This window comes from Rutilus rutilus (genome assembly GCF_951802725.1).
Source record: "Rutilus rutilus genome assembly, chromosome: 1".
Classification (NCBI taxonomy): Eukaryota; Metazoa; Chordata; class Actinopteri; order Cypriniformes; family Leuciscidae; genus Rutilus; species Rutilus rutilus.
In genome coordinates, this window is record NC_140209.1 from 56594000 (window position 1) to 56608541 (window position 14542).

The window sequence follows — 14542 nt, forward strand, 5'->3', positions numbered from 1 at the left end:
TGTCTTGTTTTCTGGGGAAATAAATCAAAATTAAGTGTGTTTTTGCTTAACACAAGCAAAATTATCTGTCCATGGGCTAAGAAAAATGATCTTGTTTTCTGTTTGAATTAAGATTATTTGTCTTACCCCATGGACAGATAATTTTGCTTGTTTTAAGCAAAAACACACTTCATTTTGATTAATTCCCCCGGAAAACAAGACATACTATCTTATCTAATTTTACTTATCTAGTAAATGCATCTTGATTTAAGAATTTTTAGATATTTGGACTGGAAACCAGACAAAAATACTAAGTAAGAAAAGCATTTTTTGCAGTGTATTAGAAGGACGGTTGCGTCATCGCGCCGCGACGAAGGCTACCCTGATTCAAAAGTGACGCCAAATGCGCCCTTCATTTCCCCGTGAAAGGAAGGATACATAAATGGACACTTAGCGGCCTATCCTACCCTATTCTACCCCATAACTCATTGCGCGCCGTTGACGACAGCATTTATTTATTTATTTTTAGAGGCGGCCGAGACTAGAGATCGGTGGTGGACAGCAAATTCACATTTAAATGTAAGTATTATGTTTTCATTTACTCAAATAGCTAGCGAAACCAGAGTTAAAGTTTATTATAAACTTCATCTTAACTCCTTCGTCACCATTGCATGGCTTCATTTGTCAGGTAGTTTTAGGCAAAACTTGTGCCCATATTAGTTTAACGACCTACAGTATTTGTAATATTTGCACTAGTCTATCTCACTTGTGTATTATAAGAAATATCACTCACCCTATAAAGCCTAAAACAAGAAGAAAAGCAGTAGATAATGCAATGGGGTTTCACTTTTATGTGTTTTTGTAGTGCTGTCATGCAAGCTATGTGTTTTTAACCAAATTTGAGTATACAGAAATATTAAGTATATTTTGCATGTCTTGATGTGTCATATTTTGCAGTGTACAATGCACTTAAGATTGCACCCCGTGTTAAGTACCCTTTTTTTTTGTTGCTTTTTTAGAACAATTCAGGGAAAAATGGGTCTGGGGAACGTAACTCCCATACAGGCACAAAATAATATACATTCCCCAGACCCATTTTTATATATTTTATATATATATATATATATATAAGAAAATTAATACACACATCTTTGCTGAAATGTATTGTGCTGTTGTTGTTAACAAGCCATGGTTAATTTGCTCTGCCTTTAGGATTGCACGTGTCCTGGGACAGGAGAGGGTGTGAGTGGGAAACCCACTGCTGAAACTTGGCCCTGGTTTGTCCTCATGGATGAGGTGTTGGGACAGAGGCATTGCACCAACCCCCCTGTCCTGATTGCCTCAATCCCTGAGGACAGACCAGGGCCGAGTTCAGCAGTGTGTGACCAAGAAGAGGAGGAGCCAGGGGCAACACCAGCATCAGCACCAGCACCACGAAGAAGGCGAGACAGAGAGGACGAGTTTTTGGACTTGATTAGAGAAGACACTGGCGAGGAGAGCACTGGAGAGTAGGGAGAGGATGGACAGGCTGTTTTCTCTTCTTGAAAGAGTTATTGAGAAATATATATATTCTTGTTTAACTTTTTTTCACCTATATTTTTTAAAAGGAAAAAAAATCTGTACATTTATTTATTTTTATGCAACTTTAAATGTGTAAATAAACGAGAATTCATTGCTCTGGACGTTGTTTATTTTTGTAATGACAGTCATAATTTCTACATGAAACAAATTCTTCTATACCTTTTTTTCCCCCCAACTATTTACAACATACGTTAAACATATCAAAATCAACAAACATTTAAATTTACAGTACATAAAATAAGAAAAAATGATGTAGACTTTTGAGCTGAGCGGGAGACCCTGGTGTGCTGCTGGACCGGGATGGGCTCCACAATAGAGACCCTGGTAAGGCCTCCTGCTGGTGGGACATCATCTGGGATGGTCTCCAGAGTGTTTGACTGCATATTTTCACTATCCACTAAGTTGTCTACCAACAGGTTTGCAGGGCTGACTCATGGAATAAATATTGAGATACTTTATTACACAAAAGTACTTTTAATAACCACTAATACCGCATTGGCGAAAAACTACTAGTCATATATTTTAAACCTTAGGTAAGCAATTTTTTTTTTTTTTTTTTTTAATTATCTTGCATACTCTAATGGACTTAAGGTATCAAGAGTAAAAGTAAAGGAATTCTGCAGGAAAAAAAAAACATGTCAGGGTTTTTATGATGTTTTGCATTTCTATTACTGCATGTTGCATTTTACTTCTGAATATTTTCAAGGTTGATACATTTCAACTATATACTTTTGTGTAGTTTAATGTAAAACAATGCATCATATTGTAAAATAACAATTTTGTAGTGTTGCTGTCCTGTGTGGGAAAATTACTTCGAGTATTATTAACGAAGTATGTAGTTCCTTACATACCACCACTGGTTATTTAGAAAATTAAAGTAACAAAATGTAGGCCTATTGTCACAATATTAACAAATTGTTGCTAACTACAGCTCCGTCCCATTTCAAAGGGCGCACCTGAAGCGCTCGGACCGGTCTAGCCTATGGAGGATTGTTCTTGTCGCCTAGCAACAGTGACTGACAGCTGCCGATGAAGAGCGGGAGTAACATTCGCACTGGACCTTTTATATTCAACTGGGTTTTATATTCAAATGAGGTTAAAAACCTGTGTAAATATATTTACCATGGTCCATTTATGTGCATAATAAAAAGAATACACTAGCCTACAAAATCGCATCAAGGTAAGATATAAATGAACATTTGAATCTTCGGCTAAGCCGAAAGTATGACCTGAAACATCCTTAAAGGAGAACTCGGTAACTCTAGCGAACTCTACTCACTTCTTCGCTGATTTTCCCTTTTGTTGTCACATGTTTTCCCCACGAGCTCCCCCTACAGCTGTGGGGGGGGCGTATATTTCACAACACGGTCGTAAAAAACTCACTTGCGGCGGCCTCCTCCCCCTCTCTACCGCTGCTCATGTGTGTTTGTTTTGATCGGAGCAAGCCAACTGTATCGCGTGGAGCTATGTCTACCGAGGTGGGTAATCTGGTAATACATCATACATGCGTGTTTGTTTATGTCGAATTGCCGTAAAGCAATTTGTGTTTCGCGCTCGTTCTCATTCTCGTTCTCGCTTCTCACGAGACTTCCAATTTCTATCTTGCCGGGACGGTAGTCCCCAAGTTGCAAGGTTGGTTTTCCGCCTGGGAACGCTGGGGGGAGCGGGGAAAGTCACCAATATTACCAGAACAGGTTGTTTAACCATCCAAATGATTTCTAGACAGTTTTATTACGTTAAAAAAGTTACCAAGTTCTCCTTTAATACCATGTCCTCCAGTAAAATATAAAACATAAAAATGACAATAGCCAATTCTGGCTCCATAGCATATCAAATGAATTGTCAGGATGGCAGCATACTCTCGCACCGTTGCTTGGCGCCTGGAGCGGTAATCGGGAACACCTGGCTGCGCAATTAGGAAATCCTACGGAGGCTACATGGTGCGTCCTTCGGAGGACGCATAGGCTGCATCCTTGAAGTCTTCAGTCCTTCGAAGGATGCAGCCTTCACATTGGGACACAGCTATAGTTTTCAAAAAAGTACCCAGCGAAAAGTACCCTGATGACCTACTACTTCCGGCAAGATTCTGAAATGCGCATTCGATGGACACTTTACTATACCATCAGTGATGTAGTGGTGCCTGGAGAAGTGGGTGTACTCTTAATTTATGCCCCCAATATATTTTTTTTAAGCGTCCCAGCAAAGGATGAACGCTCTGTGTTATAAACAGTGACATGTAAGACTAGTCTTGCATATTAGTTCACCCCAGAAAGGGCCAGTAGTATTTACACATTATCACTTAACTTTTGCTGCTTGAATTCACAGATAAAGCATCATTATGAAATTAATATTAGCCACAGAAGAGGTACAGTATTTGCAATTAATACTGGCTTTTAATTATTTATTAATACTAAATAATTTGAATTTTGAGTGACTATTCCTTAGTCCATCCACACATGAAAATTGGACAACTATTCAAGGGATCACTGCATCACTGTCTTGGGTGCAGGGACAAACGCAGGGTTTTATAAATACTGAGGTCCCAAAAATGATTTTGCTAGGGGGGTTCGGGGGCATGCCCCCTCGAGAAAATATTCCTGATCTCTACATGTGCATTTTAAGGTGTTTTGAAGGCCAACAAAATGGACAACAGTAGCTTTAAAAGCATGTCAGTGGGCAGTAGCATGAAGTTTTTTATCAGATATTTTTAAACATGAGAATCAGTTTAAATGTCGCAATGAATGATCCACACTACAAAATGGAAATGCTGAATGAATCACATAAAACGGGAATGGCCTTAAATAAGAAATGATTCAAGGATTATTTTGCATAGATGTTACATTTCAAACAAACGCCAATGCAATCCTTCTGTGTCCAGAGGCATATGAGCAATTAGTATGAGCATCACAGATCAGTTTCAGCTGCTTTTTCTTTCCTAAATTAATCAATGTTTTTGGACTAATCTGTTCATTTAATCAATGGTTCAATTGTTCATTCATAAAGACAGTAACTTGTCGCCACCTTCTGGCTTAATGATGCAAGTTGCGCAAACACAGACAAGCGGAGTGGTACAAACAGTGAAAAGTCTCAGTGCTGATACTGGGGAAATATTCGAACACATTCGAGGTAACGTTATACAAATACATTTATACATCATATTTATAATAATAATGGCAATAGGGTGCTTGTGTTGTTAAATTGATATATTGACTTATAGTTTCCACTGTCTTTGATCAAACTGATTATTTCTGTCGGTCATTTAAAACTTCGATCGAAAAACAGCTGTTTAGTTTAGCTACTTGTATGATCGTTAACTGAAGCCTGAAGCGAAGAAATTAGAGTTAATATTAGGCAATTATTTCACAACTTTCATTATATAGGCTACACTCAAAAAAATTACTGAGGTCCGGACCTCGGGGACCTCAATGGTGGGTACGGCCCTGACTGGGTGTTTTCACACGCGCATCAGAGGGGATTTAGAAGTGGGTATACGCAATTCCGACTGAACAAGAAGTGGGTATACGCCGTATACCTGCGTATACCCTGCACTACACCAGTGTATACCATGAGGCTATGGGAGAGGATTAATGAATGGCATGCGATGCAGCGCATTGAACGCATGCAATATGAAACACCGGCACCCACCATTTGTTTTAAAAAAGCCATGCAAACACACACAGTTTACTCCACAATAAACATACAGAAAGCTAATTTAAATGGCATTTACCTGTCGCTTTTGTCTGCGACGCTGTGTTCTTTTCACAGCCTCGATGATATGTAGCTCCACAGGTTGTCGTAGGAGATTTCGTCTCTTTCTACATTCCTAGTTGTTGACAATGTTGAGACTGCTACACTATGACGTCGCAGTCGCCCGGTCTTACGTCACTTCAGAGTTCCTACTGGCTGTGCGAATGCAACCAGAAAAATGGTCCTGGGGGAAATTTAGTTCTCAGGGAACCACCATGGTGGCTAGTTCCTATAACTAAGGGGCTGTTTACACGACACTGTTTTCAACTAAAACCGTAAAACTTTTTATGAGTTTTGGCCGTTCATTTACACGACAACGGGGTTTTCGGTGCATGAAAACGGCACATTTTGATAATGGGTTTCAAAGTGCACGTTTTTGAAAACTGTCTCCATGTAAACAACAAAATCGCGAATTTCGGAAGATGATGACGTCATGCACGTATTACGTGTTCAGTCTATTTTCAGTAGTTTTCGCAGATCAGTGTGAATGGGGATCGTTTTGACAACTGTGTCGTCTGTATGCTGAAAACTTAAAGGAAAAACTTCATTTTAAGCATATCGTTGTCGTGTAAACGTACCCTAAGTTCCTATAATTACCCGGTGAGGAAGCCCCTATTGCTAGCTGGTTTCTATGGTTACTCACTGCTTCATTAATTATGTTCACCTGAGTCTTTTTTGGTTCCTCATTTAGCCATGTATTCAAGCCCTTCCGTTTGGTTCTTCTCTTTGTCTTGTGTTGTCTTTACTTTCACAAGTTCAAACTTACATATAAATAGATAGAGTAAATTATATGCGTATTTTCTATAATCTCCGCGCAGAGCCAGTGTCCTCTCATGTACTTGTTTCCACTATCCAGTAAGTAGGACCTGCTCGGTGTCATCGCTTGCTGTGCCTTAGACCCTGAGTTCCTCCGGCACTGTTGATGCCGTCACCAGAGTGCAAGCCCAGTTGGTCAGCCCTTGTGATTGGCTAGGTGCTCCATGTGCATGGTTCCCCCATTGGGCAACCCACATATGTGTATTTCCACGCTAAGTCTCCTCCGTGATTGAATTTCGTCATTCACTGACGTAACTCGTAGTGACTGAACGAAAGGAAACGTCTCGGTTACGTATGGAACCCTCAACGGAGATGTTACGTCCCTCTGCCACAACTTCAGTACCGCTGGAGCGGCCTGGAGTTCAGTCTTGGCTCCTCAGCGGAAAACATGATGCGAGATTGCCAGCGTCCTCCTTTTATAACCATGCAGTGGGGCGGAGTTGCGCTATGCAAATTCCGCAGACATGGCATTTCCATTGCCACTGGCTCGTTTTGTAGAAAAGGTGATAGGCTTCTAAGCGAAACCCCCATTTCGTCATTCACTGACGTAACGTCTCTGCTCCCTCCTCAGGGAACGAGGGTTACATACATAACCGAGACGTTCTTTTTTGGTAAAGGCTGATGTCATAAAAGTGACATCTTTCAAAAACAAGCTTTTCACTGATAGTGTACATGATGCTGTAAATCACATTTGGCATCTTTTTAGATTGTGGGATTTTAAAATCTAGGGTATTTAGCAAAATTATTTCAGAGCAGATGACCTGATAGTTCAGCTTTACATTTTGTCCTAATTAGGCTTACCAGGATGATGAGACAAGCAATAAATCGTGTCTCTTCTATTTAAGTTTTTTTCCTAACCAGCTGTGACAAGCGATGTGACAAGACGTGCAAGGGGCGTTCACAATTAAATCACTGGAGGTCACTCTGTACTGTTTCTAATAGGCAGTCATACTCTAATGTTTCAGGTGGTGGATCATGTGAAGTTCAATGTTGTCACTGCCCATCGTGTCACTGCACATTTTTATTAAAACTCTGCTCAACTTTGTACATTGGCAAAGGTCGCTGTCACTCATGTCGCCTCATAAATGACTTCCAGTCGCTTTGTTTCTGCATATCGCAGTCAATATGAATGCTTCTGTAGACAATCCCTGGCTTTCTATTCCTGTCATGGTGTGACAAAGTGAAATCTCATTGGTCCAAATATTCTTCTGCATAGCTGTACAGTTGTGGTGTTGCATTCAAGCAACATCCCAGCAAACATTGGTCCGACGGCAACGTCGTGTCCCTGGCCAAAAATAGTCGCGGTATGACGGCATAAATCGGTAAAAATATGTAACACAGAACATTTCCTAAAAATGCATTCAGATACATGTGTGCATGTCTACAGTTATCTGAGGTTGCATGTATAATTGTTATTTTGACTTTTAGCTACGTGTAGTTCAATATATACCATGTTGTGTTTCGGGTGAGAGAGGACGTCACCATGGCGACGTCTTTTACACGTGCATTTATAGTCCATCATGACCCTCTATGAAATCAATTGTGATAAAGCTGTGCTTAATCCTTGCGTGGTTAATACTGCAATAATTAATTACATTTTTTATTAAATTAAAGTTTTAATAAGTTTTGTGAATACGTCCACTGACGTCCTTTACACGTCTATAGTATCGGGTGAGAGGACGTCACCTGGCGACGTCTTTTACACGTGCATTTATAGTCCATCATGACCCTCCATCATGGAATCCTTGTGAAATATGCAAAAGCTGTGCTTAATCCTTGCATGGTTAATACTGCAAAAATTAATTTAATTGCCCAAGTAGTTTTTAAGAGGTGTGAAGACGTCCACTGACGTCCTTTACACGTCAAGGCTGTGAATACACGTCCACTGACGGCCTTTACACATCTAGTCAAGCAAGACAGAAAAAAACCCCCAGGAATTATCTTTATGAAATACACGAATTGTATACAAAGTAAATATATTTACTTTATCTTGTTTAAATAAATTATAATCTCACAGTTCCCAGTGTGGTTAAGTGAATGCAAAGCCTCATTTTAGTCATTATTTCAACCTGATACGTTGTGGGTTTTTTTATTTTTTTTATGGAATGTATGCATGTAAAACAGAAATATATCTGGTCACCATTTATGTCTGAGTTGGATGTAATTGCCAAAACTGTGCTGCCAAGATGTAACAAAAGATCTCCCGACATTACCAAATCCCGCGATAGGTTAGATTATCTCACGAGATGTTAACGCGTTTTCCCCATAGACTCACTCCGGAACACTGAAGTTTGAACAACCACGGAGAGAGGAGGAATTGAGGCCCATATTATTAAAAATCTACTGTTGGGTACGTACATTTTGTATTATTAGATTCACGTGCTAGAGTTTTACTTGTTTGACATGAATGAACCGAAAGAAATGATGCCCACATTGTCAACTGAAATTGGCTAACGTTAACTGAGTTTGGCTAAAATTAGCTAGTAGGCTAAAAGTTGCTATGAACTTATACAACGGTATACCATAGTATAAAGTATGTTTAATGATACAGTCAAAGTTATTACTGTAAATTATTAATGTAGCCTTTTGAGAGTTTCTTTCAGAAAGTAAATTATCTGAAGTAGAATGAAATGTTTAGCTGGATTTGAACATGTATGTTTTCAGTAACTGCTTTAAAAATATTTTGTAATTTTAGAATTGCTAAACATGTCTATTCAGGGGACATCACAGCCCACCTGTCTTTATCAGAAATGTCCTGTTCACTTTCTCACTGTTACACACCTAGTTAAGGGTCTTTCTCAAGGGCACCACAGTGGTATTGAAGAGGCAGGGGACAAATGCTGTTTTGAATTTAGCTGAAGACCATAAAAATATTTTGAAAATAAGTGCATGTCATTTACCTCAAATTTTTAATTTTCATTTATTTTAAAAAGAAATATATTCTCTTCCCTTAGATGCTGTGAAGAGGTGGAGCCCACATGCTGCAGACTCTGAAATTGATGCAGCAATGGCAGAACACCTGAAACACACTCCAGGAAGAGCTGGGGGTGGTCGATACAAAAAATGAGCCAAACAATGTGTTTAAGGGATAGTTCACCCAAAAATGAAAATTGTCATCATTTACTCAACCTCATGTTTCAAATCTGCATACCTTTCTATGCTAAACACAAAGATATTTAGAAGAATGTTTGTAACCAAGCAGATGTCGCTTCCCATTAATAATCATTTTTTCTCCAATAATGGTAGTCAGTGGATGCTCTATTTGCTTGGTTACAAACATTCTTCAAAATATCTTCTTTTGTGTTCAGCAGAAGAAAGAAACTCATACAGGTTTGGAATTTGGTGAGTAAATTACATAATTTTCATTTTTGGGTGAACTATCTTTATATAATAATTCAGTATTTTGCTATTGGTATTTAGTTTGGTTAACAAATCGAGAGCTTAGAATTATAAGGTTCTATCTCCGTTTATTGTAGTTTATTGAGGATCAAAGTTTTTAAACTCGGTTTATGTTTTGTGAGATGGAACCTTTTATTTTATTAATAACTACTAACAAAATATTTTTTTTACAAAAATAACACCACACAGGCATTAATAAACACCTAATGAATCAGATTATCAAAAACTCAATTTCGACCAAAAGTGGAGATAGAACCTTAAAATCCTAAGCTCACGAAATGTTAAACATTGAAAAAAATAAAGAGAAATTTTGGCTGTTCAAGATCAATAAAATGTTGTGCTTAATCAGAACATGCTTCTTTATTGCTTATATCCACAAATAATGTGTTATTGTTTTTGATGTACACGTGATTAAAACGTTTTATTGACATTCAGGTCTGACTGGACCAATTTTGGACCTTTTTAGAACCTTTGTCAAGATATGTAGGCTAAACCTCAAGACTTGATTGTCTTTCACGATGTTACACAATAGGTGTGTGATTATTTTATATGCAGGCTTATACACTTAAATTATGCAGCAACACATTTAAACACATATGACGACGCATTTAGACGTCCAGGGACGCGCAGAAGAGACGTGGAATTCACGGCCAGAAGAGACGTGGAATTCACGGCCAGAAGACGTGGAATTCACGGCCAGAAAAGACGTGGAATTCACGGCCAGAAAAGACGTGGAATTCACGGCCAGAAAAGACGTCGGTTCAACTTCCATTTTGGAACTATTTTTCAACCATGACGGGACGTCTCGGACGGACGTCTTTTCAACGGTCATTAAACGTCCAAATGTTTGCTGGGATTAGAAATCCACAGACTAGGCTACTTATGTTGAATGTGCTCATGCACAAATCTTAAAAGTTAAAAAACTGCTTACAGATACTATAATATTAATGAAATAAAATACCGCTTAAAGGTACATAAAGAGAGAACACTTTAATATGTTTTCTAACTCTTACAATTTTAAAAAGTACACTTCGTAATAATCTTTAAAGTGCATTTTAAATCATTATGTTTTAATAATCTTTTGTCATGCTTTAAAGAAGTACACTTATATACTGAAGCACATTGATTTTGATTAAACTGTAGAGTGTTATCCGATATTACTCAAACTTATATTTTTAAATTTCACGTAATACTATTAATTGTTATACTGTATGTCCTACTTACTGTTCTTTTACCTCCAAAAAAAAAAAAGCCTGATGTCTGCCACTGTCCCCTTTCTCTTACTCATAGTTGCTCTGTAAATGAAATTAATTTCAAGTTTAAGTAGGTTGTATGTAAGTGACTTCCCTTGCGTCAATGCTTGATTCATAAATCATGTGTTAACGTCAAACATTAAAATTCATAACGATCTTTTACTAATTGTTTCACTTGCTGTAGTGGTGTATGTTCGGCAGTGAAGCCCTATCTCGCGCCTAAATACAGATAGACTAGCTAGCTTCTACAACAGTTCAAACACACACATTTGAGCACGTTTCCATCCGACAACCTTGTCCATGAGATAATAAACAACTGCTTGCATTAATCCAACCATTCGTGAACTTTTAGCTAGCTAGCTAGCTAGCTAGACTATGACTTCATTATAGATGAGAGAAACACTATGACCAACCAAATTAAGACAGTTCTGAAAACCTGTTTAGATGACGAACTGCTCATAAAATTTACCACAAAGCACAACGCATGATGATATAGCCTACATGGCAGTCAAAAGGCAGAGATTAAAGTGGATTCAGTTACTCTTACTCCACTTACTCTTAATTTTTCGCTGACACACCAGCGACTGCCCCCGTACCCGGTACATACGTTTTGACAGCTAGTGAAGTGATATCAAAGAAACATAGCAAAGAACACAGTCTGAATGTACCAGAGAAATGGTATAGCCCAATGGGGAGTGAGGGTTTGAAAATCATATTTCATTAGATTATTTCCTGAATTGTTGGTATGTGATGGTAATACTGCATTGAAATACATACAATTTTGGATAGGCTAACATTTATTTTAAATAATCTGTACCCCCCAAACTATTGTTTTCATCCCTTTTGGGAGGGTCCAAGTCTCATCCAGGGGGGTCGGACCCCCCCAATACCCCCCGTAATTCGAACCCTGACTGTGGAATGGTGGTGATTGGAGTGAACTCAGTAGCCATTCTAGAGATTTAAGAGACATAACAATAAGACATAAGGGTAATGTACATTTTAAGAATGGCACTGTTCATTATTCTACAGAAAACAACATTTAGCCTAAATGGACAAGAACAAAAAAGCATAATGTGACTTCAGGGAGGCTAGTTATTAACAGCAAATAGAGCTGGTCATCTGCTTTTGAATTCAGCATTGAAGGGCATGTCTTGGACTACTTCATGTCGTCTGTAATCAAACATTTTGTACATTTTCTGTTAAATTGTTTGATGATTGTCCTTCACATAACTGTGAAATTGAAAAAAGACTACAGAAAAAAAAAAAAAACAGAAAAAAAAAAAAAAACTCAAGTCAAGATGCATGTCCAGACTCCAACAAATATGTCATACGGATGTCAAAGGATTTAAAAAATATTTATACATCACCTGTAATTTGCAAAAGTAATTAGCCTATTACATCGGGTGCATCTGAGCCAGTCATTAGCTGCGTTTACATGAATACTTATAATCAGTTTATTGTAAGTGGTGATGAAACCTTTTGTAAAGCGATTGTTTTAAGACAAATTTAGCAATGAGAAAACATGATCGCTTGCTTTCTGAAACTGTAATGTTTGGTTGGTTTGTGTGGTCTACACACATGAAAAGATAATTTTCGATTTGATACTTGCAACATAAACGCGCACATCAATCTGATTAACTTACTTTATTTTGCGTTCATGCAAACACTAACATACAGAATCATCGATCGGAATTTACATTTACATTTACATTTACATTTAGTCATTTAGCAGACGCTTTTATCCAAAGCGACTTACAAATCAGGACTAAATTAAGGGAGTCATCATGAAGAGGCAAAAGACAACAACAACGCAAGAAGTGTTCAGAATACGAAGTTCAGGCATTATTCAGAGTAGCATAAGCATGATAAGTGGGATTTTAAGGGAAAGGTTTTTTTTTTTTTTTATTTATTTTTTTTTTTTATGAGTTTAGGTGCTCATGGAAGAGATGGGTTTTCAGCTGTTTTTTGAATGTTGTCAGGGATTCAGCATTCCGGATGAGGGTGGGGAGAGTGTTCCACCAGCATGGAACTGTGAATGAGAATGATCTGGAAAGTGATTTTGTGGCTTTCTGTGATGGAACCACGAGACGTCGCTCGTTGATTGATCGTAGGCGTCTGGTGGGGATATAGGCTCGTAGGAGTGAGTGAAGGTAGGAGGGAGCTGAGCCTGTGATAGATCTGTAAGCAAGCGTCAATGCCTTGAACTTGATGCGAGCAGCGAGAGGTAGCCAGTGCAGAGAGATTAACAGAGGGGTGACGTGGGCCCTCTTGGGCTCGTTGAAGACAAGACGAGCTGCAGCATTCTGGATCATCTGAAGAGGTTTGGTAGCACATGCTGGAAGTCCGGCCAGAAGAGAGGAATTAATTCATTTCGTGTAACCGCAGCTTATGACATAAACTGACATCTTAAAACTATATAGTGTATTTTTCAGGATGGCAAATGATTTAAACAAAATAGCCTAACAGTTACCTCACAATGTCGTCATCTCCTCATCGTGCGTCTGTCTTTGGCGCTGCTGCATTTGCATACGGTGTGTCCAAAGGGACATCCTGTGTTTTTAGCGCAATTTTCCACCGGACAAAATTGCGATTGTTAACTCATGATTTCTGTTCTGTCTGTGCGCACCAATCTTCCACTTCTATCTACTCCTCAACCAGACCACCTAGAGACTTCGGGTTTTCGGCATTATGTTAAGGAAGGTCTAATCTCGGGAATGCACAAAAAAAATCCAGGAAAAGATTTTGGATTTCCTGGAAATTCCTGCAAATTTCTCGGCAACCATAATAGCTATCGAATTGAAACAAATTGCAATCGATAGCTTCTAAAATTTACAATAATATTAGAAAAAAAGATTTGATCAAAAATCTTTCCTTTATGCTTCAAAAATTGCATTTTGAGTGTTGTGATCCCATGACGTGAGAAAATTGCGCTAAAACACTCAATGAGTTTTTATTACTTGTTTGTGTGTGTGTGTGTGTGCGTGTGTTTGTGCGTTTCACTGAACAATGATTTGTTGACTGAACAAAAACACCTAAAGTTAAGATGACAAGACATGGGCAATTATTTTTAAAATATAAAATAACTAAGTCAAACACATTTTATCCACTGAAATAAATGACAAAACAGTTATATATATTAAATATTCATACCTCACAAATGGGGTCCATTAGTCGTTTGGTTACCGACTTTCTTCAAAATATCTTCTTTTGTGTTCAGCAGAAGAAAGAAAGTCATACAGTTTTGGAACAACATGAGGGTGAGTAAATGAGGACAGCATTTTCATTTTTGGGTGAACTATCCCTCATACCTCACAAATTAAGTCATCTCCTCAACGTTCGTCTGTCTTTGGCGCTGCTGCATTTGCATTCGGTGTGTGCAAAGGGACATCCCGTTTGGGTTTTCTTGTATTTGTGTGTTCCACTGAACAATGATTTGCTGACTGAACAAAAACGCCTAAAGTAAAGATGACAAGACGCGGTCTTTAGTTGAAATTACTAAGTTAAATTAATTCTATGTTACTTGTGTTTGTTAAGTAAAGTGAACAAGAAATTATTTAGTTAAACTGGCACCAACCAAGTTCATTTTTTAGGACAAAAACTCTGATTAACATGGAAAAGATACCTTTTATCACGCGTCGCGTGTAGTTAGGACATGGTGTAAGCCCTGTCTGTGAAACCGGGGTCTTAAATATGTACTTTAAGTACCCCTGTTGTAAAAAAATTTACTCGTCTTTGATCACCAAAATGACATATAAAAAAAAAAAAAA